The sequence below is a fragment of the Dromiciops gliroides genome, chromosome 6, assembly GCF_019393635.1.
Source record: "Dromiciops gliroides isolate mDroGli1 chromosome 6, mDroGli1.pri, whole genome shotgun sequence".
Classification (NCBI taxonomy): Eukaryota; Metazoa; Chordata; class Mammalia; order Microbiotheria; family Microbiotheriidae; genus Dromiciops; species Dromiciops gliroides.
Genome location: NC_057866.1, coordinates 79690819 through 79715894, shown reverse-complemented (window position 1 = coordinate 79715894; position 25076 = coordinate 79690819). Strand labels below are relative to the sequence as shown.

Here is a 25076-nt window from a genome sequence, read left to right as displayed (position 1 = left end):
TGTTGTTTTTTGTTGTTGTTTTGCTTTTTTGAGGTTTTTCCTTTCTGCTCTGATTCTTCTCTCATAGCATAACTAATGCAGAAATATGTTTAATGTGATTGTACAGATTACTTGCTGTCTTGGGGAGGAGGAAGGGAGAGGAGGGAGAGAGAGGAGGGAGGGAGAAAATTTGAAGCTAGAAATCTTATAAAAACAAATGTTGAAAACAATCTCTAAATGTAACTGGAAAATAATAAAATATTTATATGGAAAAAATGAATTTTAGATCATGACATCCTGAAACCTTTGAAATTTGTTCTTCAAAATAGGGTAGATACTGGACTTCTGCCTGGCTTCTATTATGAATTATAAAAAAGAGTGATCACTTCTTATCAAAGTTCTGATCATTTCCACAGGCTTTTTTTACTTGTTAGTCAGAAAAGGGTCCAAGATGTTAGTTACTTCTGAAATTTACCTTTTGAAGATTGGGATTCTATTTAAGATGTCTTAAAATTAGTTACCCTGCTTCAGAGAGTAAAAGAGGAGAGAGAAAGAAAGAGAGAGAAAGAGAGATAGAGACAGAGACAGAGACAGAGACAAACAGAAAGACAGAGAGAGAACTCCACCAGATTTGGCTAATGAAATCTTCCATTAGTACTAAATCATGCCTCCAAGTCAGGTTTGTGATTAATCTCCTCAATTCCTCATTAATTTACTTCTTCTGTTTTGGTGGTCTATATAGAATATTCTAATTTCAGTATCACTTCTGTTAATCGCCTAAATGTTGTTTATCATACTATTTTCCCTTTGGGCTCCTGGATTTTTCCACATGAGAATATATTGATTACTTATAATGCTATTCCACTCATCCCTTTTTTCCTATTCTATAACTTTTGAATGATAAATATGCTTCCACACCCATGTTCCTGTCATCAGTTCAATATAGCTAAGTCTCAGCAATACCTATGAGATCAAATTTGGCCCCTTACTTTAAGATACCTTACATTAAGATCAACTTTGCTTGGTGCATGTATTTTTTACATAAATAAGGTTATCAGATTTATTGCTGGCCTCTCTGAAATTAATCTCTCTGGAATTTCTTTTACCTTTCTTCCTATGTTATAGCTACCGTGTATAACATTTAGCTTGAGGGATATGTATAGGTATTTTTCCCTCTACTTTTCAAAGATTCCCATGGCTCACTGTCCTGACTTCCATATTAATCTCCTTCACTTAAAACAGAAAAGGACAAAAGCAAAGGCCAGTGCCCGAGTTCTTTTTCCAGAACCCCAGAGCCTCAGAGGACAGAAAGACCTACAACCTATCCCTTTTCAACATTGTCTCTCACTAGACACTGAGGAAAGGAGTCACATTATCGTAGCACAGATGAAGGAAAAATGGCCTGAAAAGACTGATGCTAAGGTCGATAGTCATTTTAGATGCCTCTATAGACAATCAAAGAGCCTCCTTTTTCACCATGTGGTTAGCCAACTAAAACCAGAAAAATAATATCTGTACATACTACATAGTTTCTTCAGGCATTTCCATTCCCCATCATCATGACTCACCCAGAAGCAGGCTTTTCAGCTTCTCTCCATGGGGAATCACTATCCCAAGGGCTTGGCCAGACCCTCATTACATTTTTCTTCATCTTGATTAATACACACCAACTCCCCACCCCACATAAAAGGCTTCTTTAGTAATAAGAATATAATCAAGCAAAGCAGTTCTTTGCTCATGTAAGTTTCATAATCAGTCTTCTTAAGCCATGATTGATAGTGAATTGCCTTGTTCAGAGTTGTGAAGCTTTTTAAAGTTGTTTCCCTTTACATTATTTTGGTCCTTTTGTAAGGTTGATTTCCTGGTTCTGCTCATTTTACTGCATCAGTTCATTCCCTTATTTCCCAGTTCTTTGCTAGAAAGAGGGAAGAAAGGTCTTTTTTATCTCTGTTGGGTATATATCTAGTATTGGTATTACTGGTTCAAAGAGTATGTACAACTTGCTGACTAATTGGATATAGTTTCAAATTGCTTTCCAGTATGGTTGGACCAATTTATCAGTCTACTAACTATGCATTAGTGTGTCTTTGATTGGTTAATTTCCCATGTTTCTTTCTTGTTTAAATTCAGCCAAGGAAACAACTTCCCAAATTGCCAACATTCCATTTTTCTCTACTTCCCATTTTATGAATTTCCCATGCCTATTGCATGACCATAACTTCATCTCCCTTTCCTTTATTCTGGTCAGCTTTATTCTTCCCCAGGCTCATTTAAAACCAAGTTGCCCATCTTCTACCACATTCCACTATTTCCTTTGGGGTTTCTTACTCAATTTTCAATAAACTCCCTTGCACCCTGGAACTGTTAAACCAATGCTTCTTTTACCTCCTTACTTCAGCAACAATATTTCTTTAAGAACCCTACAGCCTTTTTCTTTGGAGACAACACCTTCTCCCCAAACCCCTAACTCACAGGGCTGAGAAAATCGATTGGCATACTCTTTCATCACTACTGCCACTTGTAAGCCATTTCTCTAACATCATTTTCAATTACCATTCCTTTTTAAATGTATTAAGTCAATTAATCTGCCTTCTTCTCTTTTTACTGACATGTATCAGCTTGCAAGCCACTTGTCTGCATTTCTCAATAACATTAGCACCAAGTAAACAGTCTTCTTCCCTTCCTTATATCATTCCAATGCTCTTCTAAAATCTTGACCACACAGTCCTTGAACCTCCTTATCTACAATGACATCCTTCTCCATCCCCAGATCAGCTGCATACCAAAAGGTGTATTATACCTTAGACTTCATCATTTCATGGAATTGCTCCTCTTCTTTGATCCTAAACTTGGATATTTTTCCTATCTTTCCACTTCTCTTACTCACACTAAATTTATTTTTTGTCCCTATCATACAGTTAAAAAAAAAAAGATCAGAGGATCTGGGTTCAAATCCTAGCTATGCCACATATTACCTGTGTTACTTTGGGCATGTCACTTCACAGAATTCATGAGTTGAAAGGGACTTCAGTAGCCATGTAGTCCAACCTACACAAAAGAAAAAAATTAATCCTTACTATAAAATACTGAAAAAAAAATTTTAGTCCAATCTCTGCTCAAAGACCTCCAAGCAGGGGGAAACCTGTCCTCTTTTGGGGATAGTTCATCCCATTTTCCAGATAACTCTAATTATTTGAAATTTTGTCTTGATATTGACCTAAATTGGCCTCTTGACCTCAGACCAAATAGAATAGCTTAATCCCTTCCTTCCTGAAGACAGCCATTCGAATATTTGAAGACAGCTACCATTTCTCCCTTAAATCTGCCTTTCTTCAGGCTACACATGCCCAGTTGCTTCAACAGATCCTTATATGACAAGAACTCAATGCCCTTCACCAGTCTGATTGCCCTCTTCTAATCCCTTTATTAGATCAATTTCCTCATCCTGAAAGAGAAGTTTGCACTAAATTTATCCTAAGGCCCTTCTCTCTCTAACTCCACAGCCCTATGATTCACCTCATCCCCTTGACCAATTTATTCTTGCTGACCATCTCTCCCAGTGTGGTCTCACTTACTTCCATAGCTAGCATTGATACCATGATCTATCATATTACTGTTTTGCTAGCTCTTATTTTAAAATTATTTGCCCCTCTTACCTTCTATAATCCCTGAACTATTCATTCTGAATACAAAGTAACTCCCTGCCATCTTGTTCCTCCAATCCTGATTCCAGGATGCAAGGTGTTGCTAGAGCAAATTGTAAAACAGAGCTGATTGTATAAAGGTTAGGGAAGATCTGGATCAGGGGATTCCTGGTGTGGGAACTCCCTTTATCGAGGCAGATTTTAATTAGATCTGCAATTTATAGTGTTAAAGCATTGCCTGGGACATTGAAAGCATAAATAATTTACCCAGGATCACACCGACATCATGTTTCAGAAGAAAGACTGACACACAGGTTTTCCCAACTCAATGGCCAGCATTTTATCCACTAAGTCATTCCTCTGATTTTACCCACCATAAATTGTGCTTCATAACTCAGCAGTGCCTCCACTGCTGCCTTTGCCCAATAAATTGTGGTATATAAATGGAACTTTATTGGGCCATAAGAAATAACATGAAGAATTCTGAGAAACCTGAGGAAACTTATCTGAACTGTTACAGAATGAAATAAGCAGAACCAGAAGAAGAATATATGCAATAACTGAAATGAGATTATGCAAACAACACTAATAGGCAACTAGACTCTAATTAGTTGCATTGATTGACCAGTCTTGGTCCTGGAGAATAAGTAATGATATATACTTCCCTCCTCTTAGTGATAGGTATGGGACTAAAGGAGCATAATATATGTGCTGTCGGACAAAGGTCGTTTTTTAAAGGCATTTTGCTTAATTGTTTTCTTTGGCAGGTAGTTGGTGCAGAGCTGGTCCTGGAGTCAGGAAGACCTAAGTTCATATCCAACCTCAGATGCTTGCCTGTGTAACCTTGGGCAAGTCACTTAACTTCTGTCTGCCTCATTTTTTTCAACTGTACAATTAGGATAATAAAAACACCCACCTCCTAGGGTTGTTGTGAGGATCAAATGAGATAATATTTGTAAAGCTCTTAGAACAGTGCCTGGCAGTAGGAGCTTGTCCCTTTCTTTGTTGCAAGGTAGGATTCAATTGGAAATGACTATAATGTAAAAAAAAGAAAAGGCTTCAATAATTTTTTTTTAAATCAGTGGAATGGGGGCAGCTAGGTGGCACAGTGGATAAAGCACCAGTCCTGGATTCAGGAGTACCTGAGTTCAAATCCGGCCTCAGACACTTGACACATATTAGCTGTGTGACCCTGGGCAAGTCACTTAACCCCCATTGCCCCGCAAAAAAAAAAAGAAAAGAAAAGAAAAGAAATCAATGAAATGGGATCATGGGGAAACTTTAAAATATTTGGGAGAGAATGTTGGCTTTGAAGTCAGAAGACTTAGGTGCAAAGCCTCACTCAATCATTTACTCTCTATGACCAGGGGCAGGTTATTTAACCCCTCTTAGCTTCAATTTCCTTAACTGTAAATTGGGAGGCTAGCCAAGATGATCCGTGTCATTTACAACTCTAAATCTGTCACCCTTTGAAAAAAAGTTAAATAAGGGAATGGATTAAATAATCTCTAACATCCTTTCTTAACTCTGACATGTTGTAATAACGTGAAATGCTTCCTAAAAAAGCAAGCAAAATGATCCTTGGAGATCTGTCAAAAACAGAATTGTGGTTATTTGGGGGTTTCTTTGGGTATTTTTCATGCCAAAGAGATCAGAGTGGTGTTTAACTTGAAGTATTACGGTTTGCTAATGTCAATGGTGCAGACGGTCTGTGTTGTTGCTCAAGGAGGAATTCAGTAATGAGCCAACAGATATAGTAGGATATTTACTCTCGTTAGAGTGTTCAAGGAATGCTTCTTTGGGACTCAACCCGTCGGGAAGTTTTTGTCAGTGGAGCTGAGCCCTATGCCGCCTGCTTTACAATCTCTCAACAACGTGTGCCCCTCCTCCCCCAGGGTCTGGGGGAATTCTTTGGAGAGAAAATCAGGAAATTACTTATCATTCGGAACCAGTGGAGAGTTATGAGTGCCTGCCTGATGACATGAAGGGCTTTTGAACCAAAGCGTCACATCTGCACGCACTATAATTCAAAGGCTTCAGAAACTGAAAAGTCTTGGGAGCCATGTAAGTAAACAGCTAAAAGAAAACTTCTTCCGGTATTTATTTGGGGAGACGTGTTCAAGAATGAAGCCTTCTGACTAACATCTATGGTACTTCTGCTTTGCTCTTCTGAGAATATGGGATAGTATTTTTTGAGGAGGGGGGGTTTGCATGTACTCTAGGGCTCAATCAGTGGAATGAATACCTCCATAAGGAAAGTACTACTGGTCATCCGCAATAGACATAGAGATGGGGGGGGCAGGAACTGAAAACTTCCCCCCTTTTATTTCCTGCGATCCAATTTCGTGAGCTACTCTCCTTTCGGCAGCCAATTCTCCTCACTTCTGACCCAGGAAAGGGACACTTTGCATTTAACAAGACTGTGATGGAGGGCCAAGGACCCATGAAAGTAACCAACAGTGGCTTATTACACAGACTATGATATATTGAGTAGTCAGTGAGTCAGAAACAGAGGGATCCAAGGTGGAAAAGAAAGGGCATGACATCCTTTCTATGCCGTAAGAGATCTACAAAATGTTTTTCTAATTTACCAATAAAATAGTCCTTTTTTAGACAGTATCTGTATATTCCCCCACAATATAGAACAGATGTCTGACCTCCTTTTCTGTACCTTGGATTCCTATTTTAGACTCACTGACAGCTCAATAGATCAGTGTCTATGTAATAACTCTATCACTTGCTCTTATATATAATGTCCCCCAAGTGGTGTCACTTCTGCCCTGGGAAAACATAAGCAAAGGAAGGCCCATTGAATTTTCCCTCTCATCATGGAGTCCCATTTTTTTTCCATGTATCTCACTGTACACATGCATTTGTACCTCCTGACATTCATGGGTAGATCATCACATGTAGTAGAGATGCCTGTGATCATCTAAAGCCTGCGAAGCTTTTTAAAAATTAAAACACACCATGTATAGTTATTAATATAAATGATATAGATTATCAAAGGGCACCATTATTATTTCCCTAATGATATGGTGCATAATAGTACATTTCCTTCCCATGTTATCGCAAGGTAGAGTGTGGTAGTTGTTGAGTTTCTACTGGAAATAAGGATTGGACCCAGGATTGAATTGGATTAAGGACTTCCCAGGTAAGGAGACTCCATCTACCAATAAAAGTCAACATCTTTTCTGCAACTAATAGCTAGATTCTAATTAGGGTCACATTGCTATTCAATTCTGCACTGCATATTTCCATGGGGCCGGACATGATTACCATATTTTATATATATACAAATTTCAATGATATGAATTTGAATACATAGGACCCCTTCATGGGATTCCTTGTCCACACAAGTCAAGAACAAGCTGTATAATCTTAGGGAATTCCCTAAAGTACCAAGAGGTTAAATAAATTTGCTCAGGCTCACAAGCCCAGCTTGTACTGAAGCAATGTCTTCCTGGCATTGAGGATACTTCTCTATCAACTATTCCACACTGCTTCTCACATTATTCTTTTTAGTAATCAATTTACTTAAAGGGTCGGAAAGGCTGTGTATGTAGGTAACAATTAGGAATACAGTAGATTTTTAAGAACATCAATGAGTCTTTGTAACTTTCCTAAAAACTTATTTTCTTTCCCTATACCTGTCCAACTGAATAGCCATACCTCTGTCTCAAACTTATATCTCTCCCTTGTCTCCCTATAAACCTTTCAAAACATCTTGATCTTTCCCAGATTTAATTCCAGTTGACATTGGGCTTTTTTTCCCCTTAACATTCTAACTTCTGGCTCACACTCCCACACACCCCGTGGTGATGATGTTTGGCTTTCTCCTTGTATGTTAGTAATTGCCAGTGGGAGCCTAAGGCCTATTGGAGGGTGGGAGGCTTGAAAATGTGTTCCATTTAAGTTTGGCATAATGAGCAATAGCATATTGCTAACCAGCTCATGGGCTGGTTAATTCCATAGGCTAATGTTCACTAGTAGTAGTAGACTATATGCCTGTAGAATATCTAATCATTTCCAAAATGTTTTCCTCACGGCAATCTCATGAGGTATATAGGGCAAACATGATTTTCACCATTTTACAAATGAAAAGACTGAAGCTCAAGGGACTTATCCAAGGTCACACAACTAGGTAAGTGTCAAGGCTGAGACTTGAGTTCATGTCTCCTTATTCTACAACCAGCTCTCTTGGCATTTGCATGGTACCATACAAACAGTCTTCATTCACAATGAATATAAACACTAAGATATCATTCTAAGACAGACAATCAGGTTGATTGATCATGGTTTAAATGGGTAAAACATTCTATGTCAGATCTTACTCAACTTTTTATCCCCAGCATATCATGGAGTGCTTTATAAATACTTTATTGGTTTTGTAGTTTTGTTTGTGTGAGCACTTCTTTCAGGGTGTACCTCACAACTCATTTTCCATTCTCAGACCCTTTATGGTTCTTGCCTATGTGTTTCTCTAAGTTCTCTTTAAAGGAGCTACCCAACACACCATAGTCTTTCCTCTGGTTCTTTTTGAGTGTGTGTATACAGCATTTGATTTATCCATCTATCCAACTCTCACCTAGTATCTCTGTGCTATTTCTTCATACCTCATTTTCACTATACATAATAGCCTTATATATTTATTTTAATTTATGTGTACATTATCTGGATAATGTTGAACATTAGCCTGTGAGATAACAATAGTAGAAATAGTAATGGAGTATATTTGTATTACTCTAGAAAGGTTACAGAGCCCCGTCATACAAAGCCCTTTCTTATTTGTGTCTTATTTGAGCTTCATGATAACCCTGTGATGTAGAGAGGGCTATTGGCTTTGTTGTTTGTTGTTCAGTTGTTTCAGTTGTCTTCAATTATTCCTGGCCCCACTTGGGGTTTTCATGGCAAAGATAACTGGAGAAGGGTGCCATTTTCTTCTCCATCTCATTTGACAGATGAGGAAACTGGGGCAAATAGGATTAAGTGACTTGTCCAGAGTCACACAGCTAGTATACATTTGAGGTCACTGACTCTAGGCCCAGAATACTATCCACTGTGCCACTTAGCTGCACTTTTGATTTTACAAGTAAGGAAAATGGTGTTGAGACCAATTTAGTGGCTTGCCTCATAAATTTTGGAAACAAGACTATTATATTAAATCTCTGAGATTTTTGGTGCGGACCATCAAGAAATAGTTAAGAGTATGAATGTGCAAAAAGGCAGTTATTTTGAGAATTATAAGGAGAGGGAATGATAAGGAATGTATTTTTATAATTAGGGACTTTTTCTTCCTTATATATTCTTCCCAATCATAAGGACATGAGCTTATGTGTTAACAAACTGATAAGGTGCCTGGCCCAAAGGGTAAAATCCCAACTCTCAGGAATTCCCAGGAGGTAATCCCATAAAGGCGAGTATTCTGTGGGATTCTGCTGAATCTTGATTCCCATTTTGGCTGTGGAAGATCTTCATACTGCCTGGGTTTAAGACCTGGTTCTGCCACTTCTGTGACTTTTTGCAAGTCACATAATATTTTGGGCCTCATCTAGAAGATGAAGAGGTAGGAAGAGATGAACTCTAACAGCTCCTCCAGCTCTGGATATCTGCTCCTTTCTGTAGCCCTTCATGTCTGGACCTGCTGTATGAGTGACCATACCCTTGGCCTCAGGCCCCCATGACTCCAGGGGAGTTTTGCTCTGAAGCTTTCACAGACCTTTGTCCTGACTGCAAGGGGCAAGACAGAGGGAGTCAGACACCTGGCAGAACCAGCTGTGGCTGCAGTCAAGGGGAGGAGAGGAAATATCTTTTCTCAAGATTATTTTAACCTGAAGGAAGAAAAAACAAAAAGCTCAGAGACTGTGTTGATTCTAGCATCTTGGTTTTTTTTATCTGAACTTGTGGTCTTCTCTAAGATCATTTATATTTCTAGGATCAAACAAAACATTTTATCAACCCCTTATGGGAAGCAGTATAAGGAAAGTTATCATAATCTGACAGATGAGATGTCTGAGGCTCAGAGAGGAAAAGTAATTGGACCACAGTTACATGACTTAGGGGCAGCTAGATGGCTCAGTGGGTAGACTTCCAGGCCTGGTGTCAGGAGGACCTGAGTAAAAATCTGGTCTCAGATAGTTACTAGCTGGGTAACTCTGGGCAAGTCACTTAAACCTGTTTGCCTCAGTTTCCTCATCTGTAAAGTGAGCTGGAGAAGAAAATGGCAAACTACTCCAGTATCTTTGCCAAGAAAACTACAGAAGGCGTCACAAAGAGTTAGACATAACTGAAAAATGACTGAACAGAAACAACAACAAACATGGCTAATCGTGGTCAGAGCCAAGATTCAAAAGTAGGTCTAACTCCATGTTCAGCACTTTCTGTTATTCAACTAGGCTATTCTTGTCTTCTCATACATTATTTTTTTCCATAAAAGTATTTTATTATTTTCCAGTTACATGTAGAGATGGTTTGCAACGTTTGTTTTTATAAGATTTCTAGTTTCAATCTTTTCTCCTTCCCTCCCCCCTCCCCAAGACAGCAAGCAATCTGATATAGGTTATACACGTACAATCACATCAAACACATTTCTGCATCAGACATGCTGTGCAAGAAGAATCAGAGCAAATAGGAAAAACCTCAAAAAACAAAAACAAAAACAAAAAAATAGAGATAGTATGGTTCAATCAGCATCTAGATTCCATAGTTTGTTTGTTTGTTTTTTTCTGGATTTGGAGAGCATTTTCCATCATGAGTCCTTTGAAACAATCTTGGACCATTGTATTGCTGAGAAGAATCAAGTCTATCACAGTTGATCAACACACAATGTTGTTGATACTGTGTACAATGTTCTCCTGGTTCTGCTAATCTCACTCAGCATCAGTTCATGTAAATCCTTCCACATTTCTCTGAAATTCACCTGCTCATTGTTTCTTACAGCACAATAGTATTCCATTACATTCATATACCACAACTTGTTCAGCCATTCCCCAATTGATGGACAGTCCCTCAATTTCCAATTCCTTGCCACCACAAAAAGAGTAGCTATAAATATTTTTGTACATGTGGGTCCTTTTCCCTTTTTTATGATCTCTTTGGGAAAAAGAGCTAATAGTGGTATTGCTGGGTCAAAGGGTATGCACAGCTTTATAGCCCTTCGAGCATAGTTCCAAACGGCTCTCCAGAATGGCTGGATCAGTTCACAACTCCACCAGCAATGCATTAGTGTTCCAATTTTTCACAGCTTCTCCAATATTTATTATTTTCCTTTTTTGTCATATTAGCCAATCTGATAGGTGTCAGGTCGTGTACCTCAGAGTTGTTTTAATTTGCATTTCTCTAATCAATAGTGATTTAGAGCATTTTTCATGACAATAGATAACTTTGATTTCTTCATCAGAAAACTGCCTGTTCACCTCTTATATATTCTTATCCAAAGTTTCCCAAACTGTGTTCCACAGATCAATGGAACTCTATATTGTGTGCCTACGGATTTGGGAGGGGTCACAGAAATGGGGAAATGTTAGTATTATTTTTACTTCTAAGATGTTAAATATGAAAGTATGTGTGTGAATCAAAACAAGCTTATTACATGTGGCAGAATTTTAGTTTGAAAATTGGTTCAGATTGATCTATTTTGCTCCAAAGCCTCCCAGGGGTATAGGTATTCCAACAACTCCATTTTCACTCCACCCCTACATTTATAGATTCTGTCAAAATGTTTCAAGCCCAAAAGTGCCCTGTGGCCAAATTAGTTTGGGAAACTCTGTTTTATTCTTTGTTTTGCTCTGCTCTTGGTCCATATCGCCTCCAAAGCATGACAACCTTCTGACCTATCCTCCTAAGTATGACAACATCCATCACTTTGACTGCATTTGGTCCTTTCAACACAATGAAATTGATGGAACTATGCCATGCGATATGTAAGCCGTAAACTTTCCTCACGGAACCCAGCAATTTGTAGTTGATGCTGTGTTATATGATATTTACTGGGTTTTATTTCTTGGGGGAAACAAATTCAGCAAACATTATTTATGCACCTTTGGTATACAGTTCTGTGGTAAGCACTGTTGTTCAGTCATGTCCAACTCTTCATGACCCCATTTGGGGTTTTCTTGGCAAAGATACTGGAGTAGTTTGCCATTTCCTTCTTCAGTTCATTTTACAGATGAGGAAACTAAGGCAAATGAAGTTAAGTGACTTTGTCCATGGTCATACAACTAGTAAGAATTCAGGTCTTCCTGACTCCAAGCCCAGCACTCTATCTACTGTGCCACCTAGCTGTTCAGATGGAAGCCCTGCCCTTGCTAAATTTACATTCTAATAAGGAATATAAAATATTCATAGATAATGTCATATAAGAATATAAACTATTATTACCTTATGTATAGGTAACTATTTATATTAATATAAGCTATTATTACCTTAGAGTCTTCTATGAACTGTTACCTATGCAGGTCTCATATCCCTTATTAGAATGTTGTTTCTATAAGGGGAGAGACCGTATCTTACTCTTTCTTCTATTGCTCTCAGTGTCTAGCATAGGGCTATACACCAAAAGTACATTATAAATGCTGAATTTGATGTTTTAGTCATACATGATACAAACATGAATTATGAAATATGAGCATGAATTATGCAGGTTAACTGCCTAAATACAAAGTATCAAATGGGATCTAGAAAAACATGGATAAACAACAGTTTGTGTGGAAAAGGTTGGTGGGTTTTAGTTGACTGTGAGCTCAATGTGAATTAACCATAATGCAAGGCAGCCATCAAAGAAGTTATTGAAATTTTAAACTGTGTTAAAGGAGATAGTGTTCCCATAAGGGAAGATGTAATTCTACTGTACTCTTCTGTCCTGATCTGGACATATCTGGAGGGAACATTATGTTCTGTTTTGAGTATCACATGAAATCAGTGGCTGAAGTATCCTCAAAGCTCTCTGGACTCACCCATTCTGGGTCCAATCCTAGGAGATGATCCAAAAGAGTCATTTTCTTGATTTGGCTTTTTCTACCTAGAGTTTATTGGGAAACAAGAGTTCTTAATTTGGGGTCCATGAACATGTGTTTTAAAACTATTTTGACTTCAACATCATTGGTTTCCTTTGTAATCCTACATACTTTATGTAAAATGTGTCCCTAGCACCAAAAAAAGGTTAAGAACTTCTACTTTAGTAAATCTCCAAATATAATTCCCATATAATCAAGCATAGTAAGAAATACATATCAGGTATGGGACTACCTTTATTTCACCCCACAGAAAATGCAGAAGACTTGTCTAACCAAGAATGGAATACATTATAGACTTGTATCAAGTCCCTATACAAAAAATTCATAGGAGCCCATAAAGAGATAAAAAATAGAAACTCAAAGGACACACAGGAATTTATAAGTAGACAGAGAATACATAAATCACTCAGAGAAGTACATACACTCCCCTCAGAAAGCAAATGCATTTTGAGGTACTAAACAAGCAATCACTTTCCCATTATAGACCTTAATTGTTCAAATAAATCACTGTAGGGGCAGCTAGGTGGCGCAATGGATAAAGCACTGGCCCTGGATATAGGAGGACCTGAGTTCAGATATGACCTCGGACACTTCACACTTACTAGCTGTGTTACCTGGGCAAATCACTTAACCCTCATCATCCCACAAATTAATAAATAAATAAATAGAGAAATGAATGAATGAATGGATAGATGAATGAATGAATGAATAAAAATAAGCAAACAAGTAAATAAATATAATAATGAATGGATAAATAAATAAATGGATGAATGGATAGATGGGTGAATAAATAAATAAATAAATGGCTGGATAACTGAATGAATGGATAAATAAATCAATAAATAGATGATAGATAAATGATTTTTAATTTAAAAAATAAATCACTGTAATAGTTGTAGGTCTGCAAAATCCAAACCCTTTGTTTCCCTAAATTACTGGTCCCCTTCAATGTTCTCTTAGCTAAGGAGACTGTATGGATAATACTCCTCTTTCTCCAAAAGAAAGCATTGTTAAAGAAATTCACTTTTTTTCTTCTAGAAGTGCTAATCAGCACACTCTAACAGTTGGGTACTGGCCAAGGTTGGCATCACTCAGTAAATCTCCATTCACTGTCTAGAAGAATAGATGTAAAGAGCATGATGCCAAGAATATAAAAACTCCTATTACACACGAGGTTGTGGTTTAGGAGTATCACACAAGAGTTTCTCTCTCAAGGTAAGTGGGCACAGACATGTTTATTTCTGGCATCTGCTTCTGTAGGAATTTGTTAGTGATGTCATCTCTCAGAATGAGAAGGTTCACTCTCAGGACCTCTCATCTCAAACCTCTTGAGTAAGATCATGCAAATCTCATGTGTTTTTGTCCCAAAGCAGCCACTACCAGTTCCTTGGATTTAGGATGGGAAGGGAGAAGACCACATATGTACAAGGTTCCTTCTCTTCCAAACCTCAATAACTTAGGTCTGCTCTATTCAACTCTAATCTATTCACTACATGTGGGGAAATGGGGAAAAAAAAGGCAAAAGGGGCTGAGAATAGGATTTTATTTTCCTTTGTAGACCAGTACACAGAGCATATCCTTATGTGTCCCAAGAAGCCAATCGCTCTGGGGGCAACCCTTATCCCTGAAAACCGACAAGAAATATAGTAATAGTCTATTCCATACATATATCACAGTTTGTTCAGAAATTCACCATTCAGTGGGCATATTTTGTTTCCAGCATTCTTATTCAAAATAATTTTAACATTTTGGTAGATATAGGTCTTTTACTGCTCCATGGGATATAATCCCAGAAGTCAAATAATTTAGGTTAAAGAATATGGACAATTTGGGGGCAGCCAAGTGGCTCAGTGGATAAAGCACCACCCCTGGATTCAGGAAGACCTGAATTCAAATCTGGTCTGAGACACTTGACACTTACTAGCTGTATGACTCAGGGCAAGTCATTTAACCCTCATTACCCGAAAAAAAAAAAAAAAAGAACAATTCAGTACTTTTCTTGCATAGTTCCAGATTCTTTTCCAGAATGACAGAACTAAAAAATTTCACCAACTATATATCAGTATGACTGTTTTCCTACAACCCTGACAACAATGAATTTTTCTCTTTTACCATCTTTGTCAACTGGAAAGGTATGGGATTATCCCTCAGAGTTGCTTTAATTTGTAAGTCTCTTATTTATGATTTTGAAAATGTGTCAGATGCTTGTAATATAGTTTGTATTCATCCTTTCGAAAAAAATTATATAATTTGACTACTTTTCTAACAGAGAATGGAGTAAATTATAGATTTATATCCATCCCCTATAGGGTCAGGATATTTAATATAATGTTTTTAATCTATATTTTATAATTCTAGATTAATTATTTTATTTACATAGCACAGCTTTTTAATCTTATATGGTAAAAAGTGACTAGTCTTTAATGGTCTCCTCCATCATAGTTATGGTTATTTCTTTTTCTAACTATAGTTTAAAAGAAACAACTTTTCATTCTTTTCTAATTTTTATGCTATAATTTTATGTTTAGAGCATATATGCATCTAGAATTTATTGTGGTATATGCAGTATAAGGTATTAGTTTAAATTTATCTTCTACCAAACTGTTATCTGGTTTTCCTAGCAGTTATTGTTGAATAAAGAATATCTTCCTCAGTAGTTCAAGTTCTTGGCTTTAAGGATACTAGACGGGGCAGCTAGGTGGCACAGTGGATAAAGCACTGGCCCTGGATTCAGGAGTACCTGAGTTCAAATCCGGCCTCAGAAACTTGACACTTACTAGCTGTGTGACTCCGGGCAAGTCACTTAACCCCCATTGCCCTGCAAAAAAAAAAAAAAGAGGATACTAGACAATTATATACATTTATTTCTAATTCTTATCTTACCTAGTCCAATGATTTACTTTTTTTATTTTTGTAAATATGGTTGTTTTAATTTCTTCTTTGTAATGTAATGTAAAATCTGATAACACCTAGCTCCTTTCATTCCTGTTTTTCCATTTTTCTGTTTGAAAATTTTTATTATTATTCACCTTTGTTAATTATATTATTTAAATAGCATTGTCATTTTTACTATACTAGTATGATCCACATGTAAATACTAAATATTTCCCTAATTACTCAGATCTCCCTTTAATGGAAAAAGAAAGTTGTTTGGCAGTTGAATATATTGGCATCTTGTATGTTGATAGGAAGTAATAGATTTTTTAAAAATACTTTGTTATTTTAAGTGTAATTTCTTTAACTTTTCTACCAAGTTCTTGTTAATGAAATCCGGAACTATCATATCCATGGATTTTGATTCCAGCTACTTTACTACACACATACATACATACACATAATTCTCCAGGGTATTCTAAGTAAACCATATTGTCCACAAGCAAAACATCTTGAATGTTCTTTACCTGTTCTTTTCTCTTTATTTTTTCCTTGTTTCTATAGCTCTCATTTCAAGTACTGTGTTGGATAACAGTGGAAATAGCAGGCATCCTGGTTTCATCCCAGTTTTATTGGGAAAACTTCCAGTTTTTTCTATTACAAATAATGCTAACACTTGGTTTTGGATAAAGCATTTTTATCATATTAAAAAACAATCCTTCAAATTTTTAATATTTTGAAACATTTTAGCATAAATGTTATATCTTTTCTAACTCTTTCTGCATCTATTGATATAATCATGAATTTGTTGTTTTCCTTATTTATCTGATTTATTATGCTAATAGTCTTGCCAGTGTTGAATCATCCATGCATTCCTGTTAAAAATCCAACTGGGTCATAATGAATAATTTTTGGACATATTTCTGTATCCTCTTTGTTAACATTTTTTCTTCAGTATCTACTAATGATCTTAAGCTATATGACTCTCTTTCTCCATTTTATCCCTACCTAGTTTGGATATCAGGACCATATTTGTTTCATAAAAGTTTGATAGGGTTTCCTCTTTCCTTCTCTTGTCTTTCTTTTGAATAGCATAGATATTATTTGGTCTTTAAATGCTTGGGAGAATTCATTTTTAAATCTATTTGGAACCTGATTTTTTTCCCCTTTGGAAGATAATTTAAAGATTGCTAAATTTATTTTCTGAGATTAGATTATTTAGATTTTCACTTTCCTTTCCTGTTAATCTGAGTATTTTATAGTTTTGTAAATATTCAATTATTTTGCTTAACTTTTCAATTTTTGATATATACTTGGACTTATTAATTTATGATAATATTATTATTTCCTTTCTATTTATTGTTAGTTCCATATTCTTATTTTTTATCTTGGTAATTTGCTTTCATTAGGATTTTAGTATGTTTCATATACAATACTTGGGTCCCAGTATTGGACTGACTTCAAGGAAAATCCTCTATCTACCATACCACATTGTCTGTCCTAATTATAACTTTATTTAAATCTATTATCAATTTCCACACTTGACACTTACTAGCTATGTGACCCTGGGTAAGTCACTTAACCTCAATTGTCTCACAAAAAAATCTATTATTGATTTCCTCCACTTACATTATGGGGGAAATCTAATTGTTACTTCAGCATTACTAATTTTTTCTAAAGATTTCTCATTTTACTTTATTTGATTATTTCCTCCTTTTAAGAAGGTCTTTTTTTCTTTGCTCATTTCTTAAGTTTCTCTGCTAGGTTTTCCATGAGGCTTTCCCCACGGTGATTTTTTCCTCCTTTCCCTACCATTTTTGTTCTTCTTTATGTTATTCAACATTTTTTTTTATTTTAAGGTGATTCACACTGTCATTTTCTCAGAAAACCATTGACACTCAAAGAGAGGTGATCAGAACAATGAGAACTAAAGATGATAGTTTATGAAAATAGGTCTTAAGGACTAGTCATGTAGAGTCAGGAAAAGATAAGTCTTAGGGGGAGGAGAGCATCATAAGTGTTTTCAAGCACTTGAAAAATAGTCACATGAAAGATAAATTAGATTCATTCAACTTGTCCCCAGAGGGTGGAAATATGAGTAATAAGTTGAAGTTACAGGAACCAATAATTGGACATAATGAAAACTTCCTAATAATTATAACTTTCCCAAAAGAGAATGAGCTCCCCGTCCCTAAATATCTTCAAGTGTAAGCTATATGACTACTTGTCAAACACATTATAGAGGAGACTACTGCTCAAATATATTTTAGATGAGATGACCCCTAAGCTATCTCCAATTCTTTGAGAGAAAAAAAAAATTTCTGAGTAATGAGGGCTTCATGAAGCAAGCATCATTTGAACTGGTTCTTTAAAGATGGTTAGGATTTTAAAATGCAACCAAGAGGGGTAGGAAAGTAGGGAGAGTATTCCACATGCTGAGAATGACATGAGTATACTTAAAGGAGGAAGAATATGCTGGATACAGAAAACATGTAGTAGTCCAGTTTGGTTAGAGTACATAGATAAAGATATAAAATACTATTATTTCCTTTTTTAAATTAACACACTAATTGGGCTAGCAATTTTACCCTACACAATCATATATATATATATATATATATATATATGTATGTGTGTGTGTGTGTGTGTGTGTGTGTGTGTATATATATATATGTATGTGTGTGTGTGTGTGTGTGTGTGTGTGTGTATATATATATATATATATATATATATATATATATATATATATATATGATTGTGTAGGGTAAAATTGCTAGCCCAATTAGTGTGTTAATTTAAAAAAGGAAATAATAGTATTTTATATCTTTATCTATGTACTCTAACCAAACTGGACTACTACATGTTTTCTGTATCCAGAAATATATATATTGGGCAGGGCAATGATGGTTAAGTGGCTTGCCCAGGGTCACACAGCTAGTTAAGTGTCAAGGGTCTGAGGCTGGATTTGAACTCAGGTCCTCCTGAATTCAAGGCCAGTGCTTTATCCACTGCACCACCTAGCTGCCTCCAATCCTATATATTTTTTAAATTAGCTAAACCAATTCTTATTGCAATTAATCTTCACTTCCATTTTATTAAGCTTTCCCATATTTTCTCTGTCATCAAAGATGAATAAAGATTTCCTGGATTGAAATTAGAATCAAACAAGACCTTAGACATCTTTTTTGTTTATTATAACATGTTGTATTGGGGAAAATATTGATTTTTTTGAATCATATGAACTGTCTGTGAATCCCATTTTTTTCACTTACCCTATACTTCTATATAGCCCTCACTAAATCACTTGGTTTCTCTGAGTCTCAGTTTCCTCATATGTAAAATGAAGGGTTTGAACAGTGCTATCTCTAAGGTCCCTTTCAACTCTAAATTACTGAATCCTTGCCCAATATGCATATTTCACAGGGGAGGAAATTGAGTTCCTGACAGGGTAAATGACTTGCCGATGGCCAAGTGTACACACTTCCTAAGAATCACATTGTTTAGAGAATATGAGGCATTATGTGTCATTTTTAGGGCTAAATTTTGAGTCCTCTACTTTATTACTTCATGTGTGGTTTCAAGTTAGACATTGTACATATGGTAATGAAGCCAATGTGTAACTGCCAGCATTTGGTTGATCCAACATTCTGTTACATGAGAGTCATTTGTATTCCTTTAAAAAACAATTCATGTTTTGAGCTTTCCATTTTTGGAAAGTGTTACATAGCATCTCACTTGTTTCTTTCTGCAGATAGTGAAGTACCGAAGATTAAAATAATTCATGCCAAGGTTGTCTTTTCTTATGAAATGTCCAGATAATTGAGGAAAAACATGTTTTGGGCTTCATATTTGCCAATAATTGATTAAATATTTCATTTGGTTTTTGTAATCACAGTCTGAATGCCTAACCCTACAAAACACAACCACTATCAAGAAATGGCATTTTATCCATAAGTGAACACACACACACACACACACACACACACACACACACACACACACAAATAATAGAAACCATTCTTCTTGTTTGGGATTTGGGGGTACGTGAGTATGTGTTTATGTTTTTGCTTTTATTATACACTTGTGGGTTTTTTTTTCATTATTTGATTCCCTAATTAAAAATGAAGCAAGATTTTCCCCAGAATGCTTCATTTTAGACCCTAAGGCCCTCAATGATTTTAAAATGAACTACAAAATAAAATGTCCCCCAAAATGATTTAAGGGCTAGAAAAGAAATTGCAATAGATAATAGATTGTAAACTTCAAAGGGAAAACAAGAGTTGAATTCAGAAATTCTAGGAAGAGGAAGGGGCCTCTTTGTGTTGATGATTATGGGGCAACTGATAGAGCCCAAGGGAAAAAATAGGGCCTTTGGAAAGAGGACATAACCCTGTCATATCCCCCGAGATGAAAAAGGATGTCATGCCCAGTTACAATGGAGTTTATGGAATCATCAAATCAAAGGGGCCAGTAGACACTGAAAAAGGTGTTTATTGCAAAGCAAAAAATACAGGATATTCAATATACAAGATGACTCTATGAGGGGGACTTTTAAATATTGGAGGGATGATGGCTAGTCTCACATAAAATCATCTACAGCTTCAGTGTAAAAGAAGGTGTTACAACTAATTAGGAGGAGACTTAATATATCAAGGACTGATTATCAACAATTAGAAGGGACAGATGAAATAAAGATATCATAAACATATGTAAAATGGCTTACACTCCAAAATGTTTATCTGAAAAACTGATCATCCTCCTATATGAAAAAATGGGCCTTCACCATGCTGAGATATCCTTAATCATACTTTCATAGAAAACTAGAGATGTGCCTGTGTGACCCTGGGCAAGTCACTTAATCTTCATTGCCCCACCAAAAAAAGAAAGAAAGAAAGAAAGAAAGAAAGAAAGAAAGAAAGAAAGAAAGAAAGAAAGAAAGAAAGAAAGAAAGAAAGAAAGAAAGAAAGAAAGAAAGAAAGAAAGAAAGAAAGAAAGAAAGAAAGAAAGAAAGAAAGAGAAAGAAAGAAAGAAGAAAAAGAAAAGAAAAATCTAGAGATGTTCAGGACCTTTTAAGTACAAGTACAACAAATAAAGGAAGCATACTACAGGTAATAAAAGCTAAAAAGAAATCTATGTAGCATGAAAAAGATAGATGATTACCCAGTGTTTACATGTTACAAAGAAGAAAAAAGACTATTACCCTTTGGAAGGCCTGTTAGCCTCACCCCATCTTTTCTCAGTTGACTCAGAGTTGCCTTGGTCCCAGATAATAAAAACTATATTGTGTTTATCTTTGTATCTCCACTAAGGCCTAGCATAATGTCCTGCACATGAATACAAAGACAAGCTTAGGGAATTTTTTTTATCCCAGCAAAGAGAAGAGTGTGGGACAATTATTAGTGGTTTTTCTTTGTATCTCCCTCAGCAGTAGATACAGTGATCTATACACAGAGAACACCTTCTAAATGCTTGTTGAATTGAAAATTGCATTGAATGTTCATGAAAGGCTTTTGCACAGAGCTCTGACCAACTGTTCTCATTTTTCATTGAGAACCAATATGGAGAAAAATGAACTTTTTAACTCATGCTCTGATAAAAGGATATGAGTTAAATGAAAAGAATAACTTGATAAAGGAATATGAGATAAATGAAAAGAACAACTTGCTGAAAATTACTATTAGACACGAAAATGAATTTCTGGGAGAAGATGTGGAAATTTTTTCTTTGAAGGTCTATGAAATATATTATCACATACTTGATATGGCTGTGTCCATAGTCTTTCATGAAAGAGAAGAGACTATCACATCTCTAAAGCCAAATTTTTTACAGCCTTCAGAAAGATTATAGAATAATTGTCAGTTCAATTCAATCATCTTAACCACCAGGACAAAATAAGCACATACTATTAGAAAAAAAAAACACATCTAGATTGTGTAGATGGACACTGGCCAGCCAAACTAACAGGTTAGATAATAATCCCTTACTTCTATATGTAACACTTTAGAGCTTTCAAAACATTTTCAGATGTACTGATTTATTTTTGCCTCATAATAATACTGTGAGATAGATACAGGAAGTATCATTACATCCATTTAAAAAATGAGAAAACAAAAGCTAAACTAGGTGGAATAGATGATAGATAGATATACAGATAGATAGATAAGGATCTGGTCAATGTTTCAAGTCATTAATAATAATTAACATAGCATCTTAAAGTTTACAAAGTGCTTTCTGTACATTATCTCATTCTAGAATCATAACAATTATATTAGGCATCGAGTTGGTACAGTGGATTGAGTGCCAAGCCTGGAGTCAGGAAGACCTCACACACTTGCTAACTGTGTGACCCAGAGCAAGACACTTAACCCTGTTTACCTCAATGTTCTAATCCATAAAATGAGCTGGAGAAGGAAATGACAAACCACTCCAGTATCTATGCCAAGAAAACCCCAAATGAGGGGGCCAAGGAGTTGGATGCAATCAAAACTACAAACAACAGGCATTCCAATTTTATGGCCAAGAATACTGATTTGCCCATGGTCACACAGCCAGTAACCATGACGAACAAGATTTGAATACAGATTTTCATAACTGAGTTTAACACTCTTACCAATTATGCTATACTGTTGTTTGACTTGGTATACACACACAGAGTGTACATCACATATATGAGGTGTGACTTTTATTTTATTTTTCTTTTCAGTGCAACATATTTTATTTTTCCCAGTTACATGTAAGGGTAGTTTTCAACATTCATTTTCATAAGATTTAGAGTTCCACATTTTTCTCCCTCCCTCCCTTTCTTCCCCCCTCCACAAGACATCAACCAATCTGATATAGGTTATATATGTACAATCCACAAGTGCTGTTTTTATCAGTTCTTTCTATGGGAATAGAAGGTATATTTCATCATTAGTACCTTGGGATTGTCTTGGTATGTTGTATTGCTGAGAGTACTTAAGTCATTCACAATTGCTCACTGAACAATACTGATGTTACTATGCACAATGTCCTCCCAGTTCTGCTCACCTCACTGTACATCAGTTCATTTGAATCTTTCCAGGTTTTTCTGGGATCATCCGGTTTGTCATTTCCTATAGCACAATACCATTCCACTACAGTCATATACTGCAGCTTTCTCAGTCATTCCTCAATTGATGGACATGCCCTTGATTCCCAGTTCTTAGCCACCACAAAGAATTGCTATAAATATTTTTTGTACAATTTTCCCCCCTTTTCTTTCTCATGATTACTATTGTTAACTGTTTCCCTCTATCCAATTCCCTTCCCCATGAAATTAACTCTATTGTCTATCTTCTTTCACCCTATCTATCCCTCTTCAAAAGGGATTTGCTTCTGTCTGTCCCCTCCCCCAATCTGCCCTCTCTCTTTATCCCCTTCCACTCCTATTTTCCTTCAGGGTTAGATAGATTACTCCACTCAATTGAGTGTATATGTTATTCCCTCCTTGAGCCAATTCTGATGAGATTAAGGTCTTTGAGCCAATTCTGATGAGCGTTAGGCTCATTTACTGCCCAGATTAAATAGATTACTCCACCCAATTGTGTGTGTGTGTGTTAATCTCTCCTGGAGCCAACTCTGATGAGATTAAGGTCTTTGAGCCTATTCTGATGAGTGTTAAGTTCATTTATTACCCTGCTCCTCCCCCATCTCTTCCCCCACTCCATTAAGCCCTTACATGTTTCTTTCATGTGGGATTTCACCCATTGCTACCTCTACCCTTCCCTAGTGCATTCCTCTCACCCCTCAATTTTACTCTAAAGATAAGATGTCATCATGGGGCAGCTAGGTGACACAGTGGACAAAGCATCCACCCCAGACCCAGGAGGACCCCAGCCAAAACCTGGCCTCAGGCACAAGACAGTCACCCACTGCACAACCCCAGGTATGTTCCCCAACTCCAGTTTTTTATGGTTCTCCAGGGTCTTGTATTTGAAAGTCAAATTTGCCATTCAGTTCAGGTCTTTTCATCACAAATACCTGAAAGTTCTCTTTTTCATTGAAGTCCCATTTTTCCTCTGAAAGATTATAATCAGTTTTGCTGGATACATGATTCTTGGTTGTAATCCCAATTCTTTTGCCCGCTGGAATATTATATTCCATCCCCTCCAGTCCTTTAATGTAGAAGCTGCTAGACCTTGTGCTATCCTGACTGGGGCTCCATAGTATTTGAATTCTTTCTTTTGGGCAACTTGCAATATTTCCTCCTTGACCTGGGAGCTCTGGAATTTGGCTATAATATTCCTGGGAGTTTTCCTTTGGGGATCTCTTTCAGGAGGTGATCGGTAGATTCTTTCAATTTCTATTTTGCCTTCTGCTTCTAGAATATCAGGGAAATTTTCCCTGAAAATATCTTGGAAGATGACATCTAAGCTCTTTCCTTGATCATGGTTTTCAAATTATCTCTCCTGGATCTATTTTCCAGGTCTGCTGTTTTTCCAAGAAGATATTTCACATTGCCCTCTATTTTTTTATTCATTTGGATTTGCTTTATTGTGTCTTTGTTTCTCATAAAATCACTAGCTTCCATTTGTTTAATCCTAATTCTTAGGCAATTATTTTCATCAGAATGCTTTTCCATTTGGCTTTTCGAGCTGTTGACTTTTTTCTCATGTCTTTCCTGCATCACCCTCATTTCTCTTTCCATTTTTTCCTCTACCTCTCTAATTTTATCTTTAACATCCTTTTTGAGCGCCTCTATGGCCTGAGACCAATTCATATTTTTCTTGGAAGTTTTAGATATAGGGGCCCTGGCATTGCCATCCTCCTCTGAGGGTGCACCTTGATCTTCCTTGTCACTAAAGAAACTTTCTATGGTTCTCACCTTTCTCTGTCTGCTCATCTTGCCTATCTTTTACTTGACTTTTAGCTCTTTGAAGTGGGGCACTGTTTCCAGGCTACAATATCCCAAGCTTCAAAAAGTCCCAGGTGGTATGATTTAAGGAGGAGTAGGTTCTTCACTCGCCTGGCCTGTTTCCTGGTCCATAGATGACCCAAGACCAATTTGCTAATCAGCCAGCTTTGTATGCTGTGGTTGTCAACTCTGACGAGCCAATGCCCTTCCCCTACCTGGGCCACTGCTACTCAAGCCTAACTCCTGGTTCCCAGCAGGGGTGAAAGACCCAAATTCTGCCTCAGCACCAGCAGAGACCCCTGTAATCTCCCCCCTGCCAAGGCCTGAGCCCTGTCACCAGACTGTGAGCTTAGTTTCAGATGCCACTGACATTATAGCTGATTTAGAGACTCTGGGGGTCTCTTTCTCTGGCGAAGCCTTCCTGGGACTGGATCTGTGTCAGTATGACTGTGGGGTTGGGTTCTACTCCTGTCTCAGCACAGTGGCTCCTTCCTTCTGACCTTCCAAGCCATCCTTGGTTGGAAAATGATTGAAGCACCTTCTTCTGTGGATTTTGCTGCTCCAGGAATTTTCCTATGGCATTATTTGGATGTTTTTTGAAGCAATCATGTCATGAGTTTGAGGGCTCACTGCCTTTCCTCCACTATTTTGGCTCCCAGGTGTGACTTTTAAAGACTGAATTGAACCACA

General features: G+C 36.7%; 1 protein-coding gene across 3 annotated transcripts in view; it reads left to right on the top strand.

The window, feature by feature from the left end:
• Positions 1–25076, top strand: part of C1QTNF7 (C1q and TNF related 7) — a 152165-nt gene that overhangs the window by 52528 nt on the left and 74561 nt on the right. The window contains exon 1 of one of the 3 annotated variants that reach the window (XM_043971968.1): positions 5388–5687. The exons of 1 other annotated variant lie outside the window; for it this stretch is intronic. The gene's annotated coding sequence lies outside the window, so the exon portion shown is untranslated. Of the gene's footprint in view, positions 1–5387; positions 5774–25076 lie in introns of those variants that run through there. One more of the 3 variants, XM_043971969.1, reaches the window with a different exon arrangement.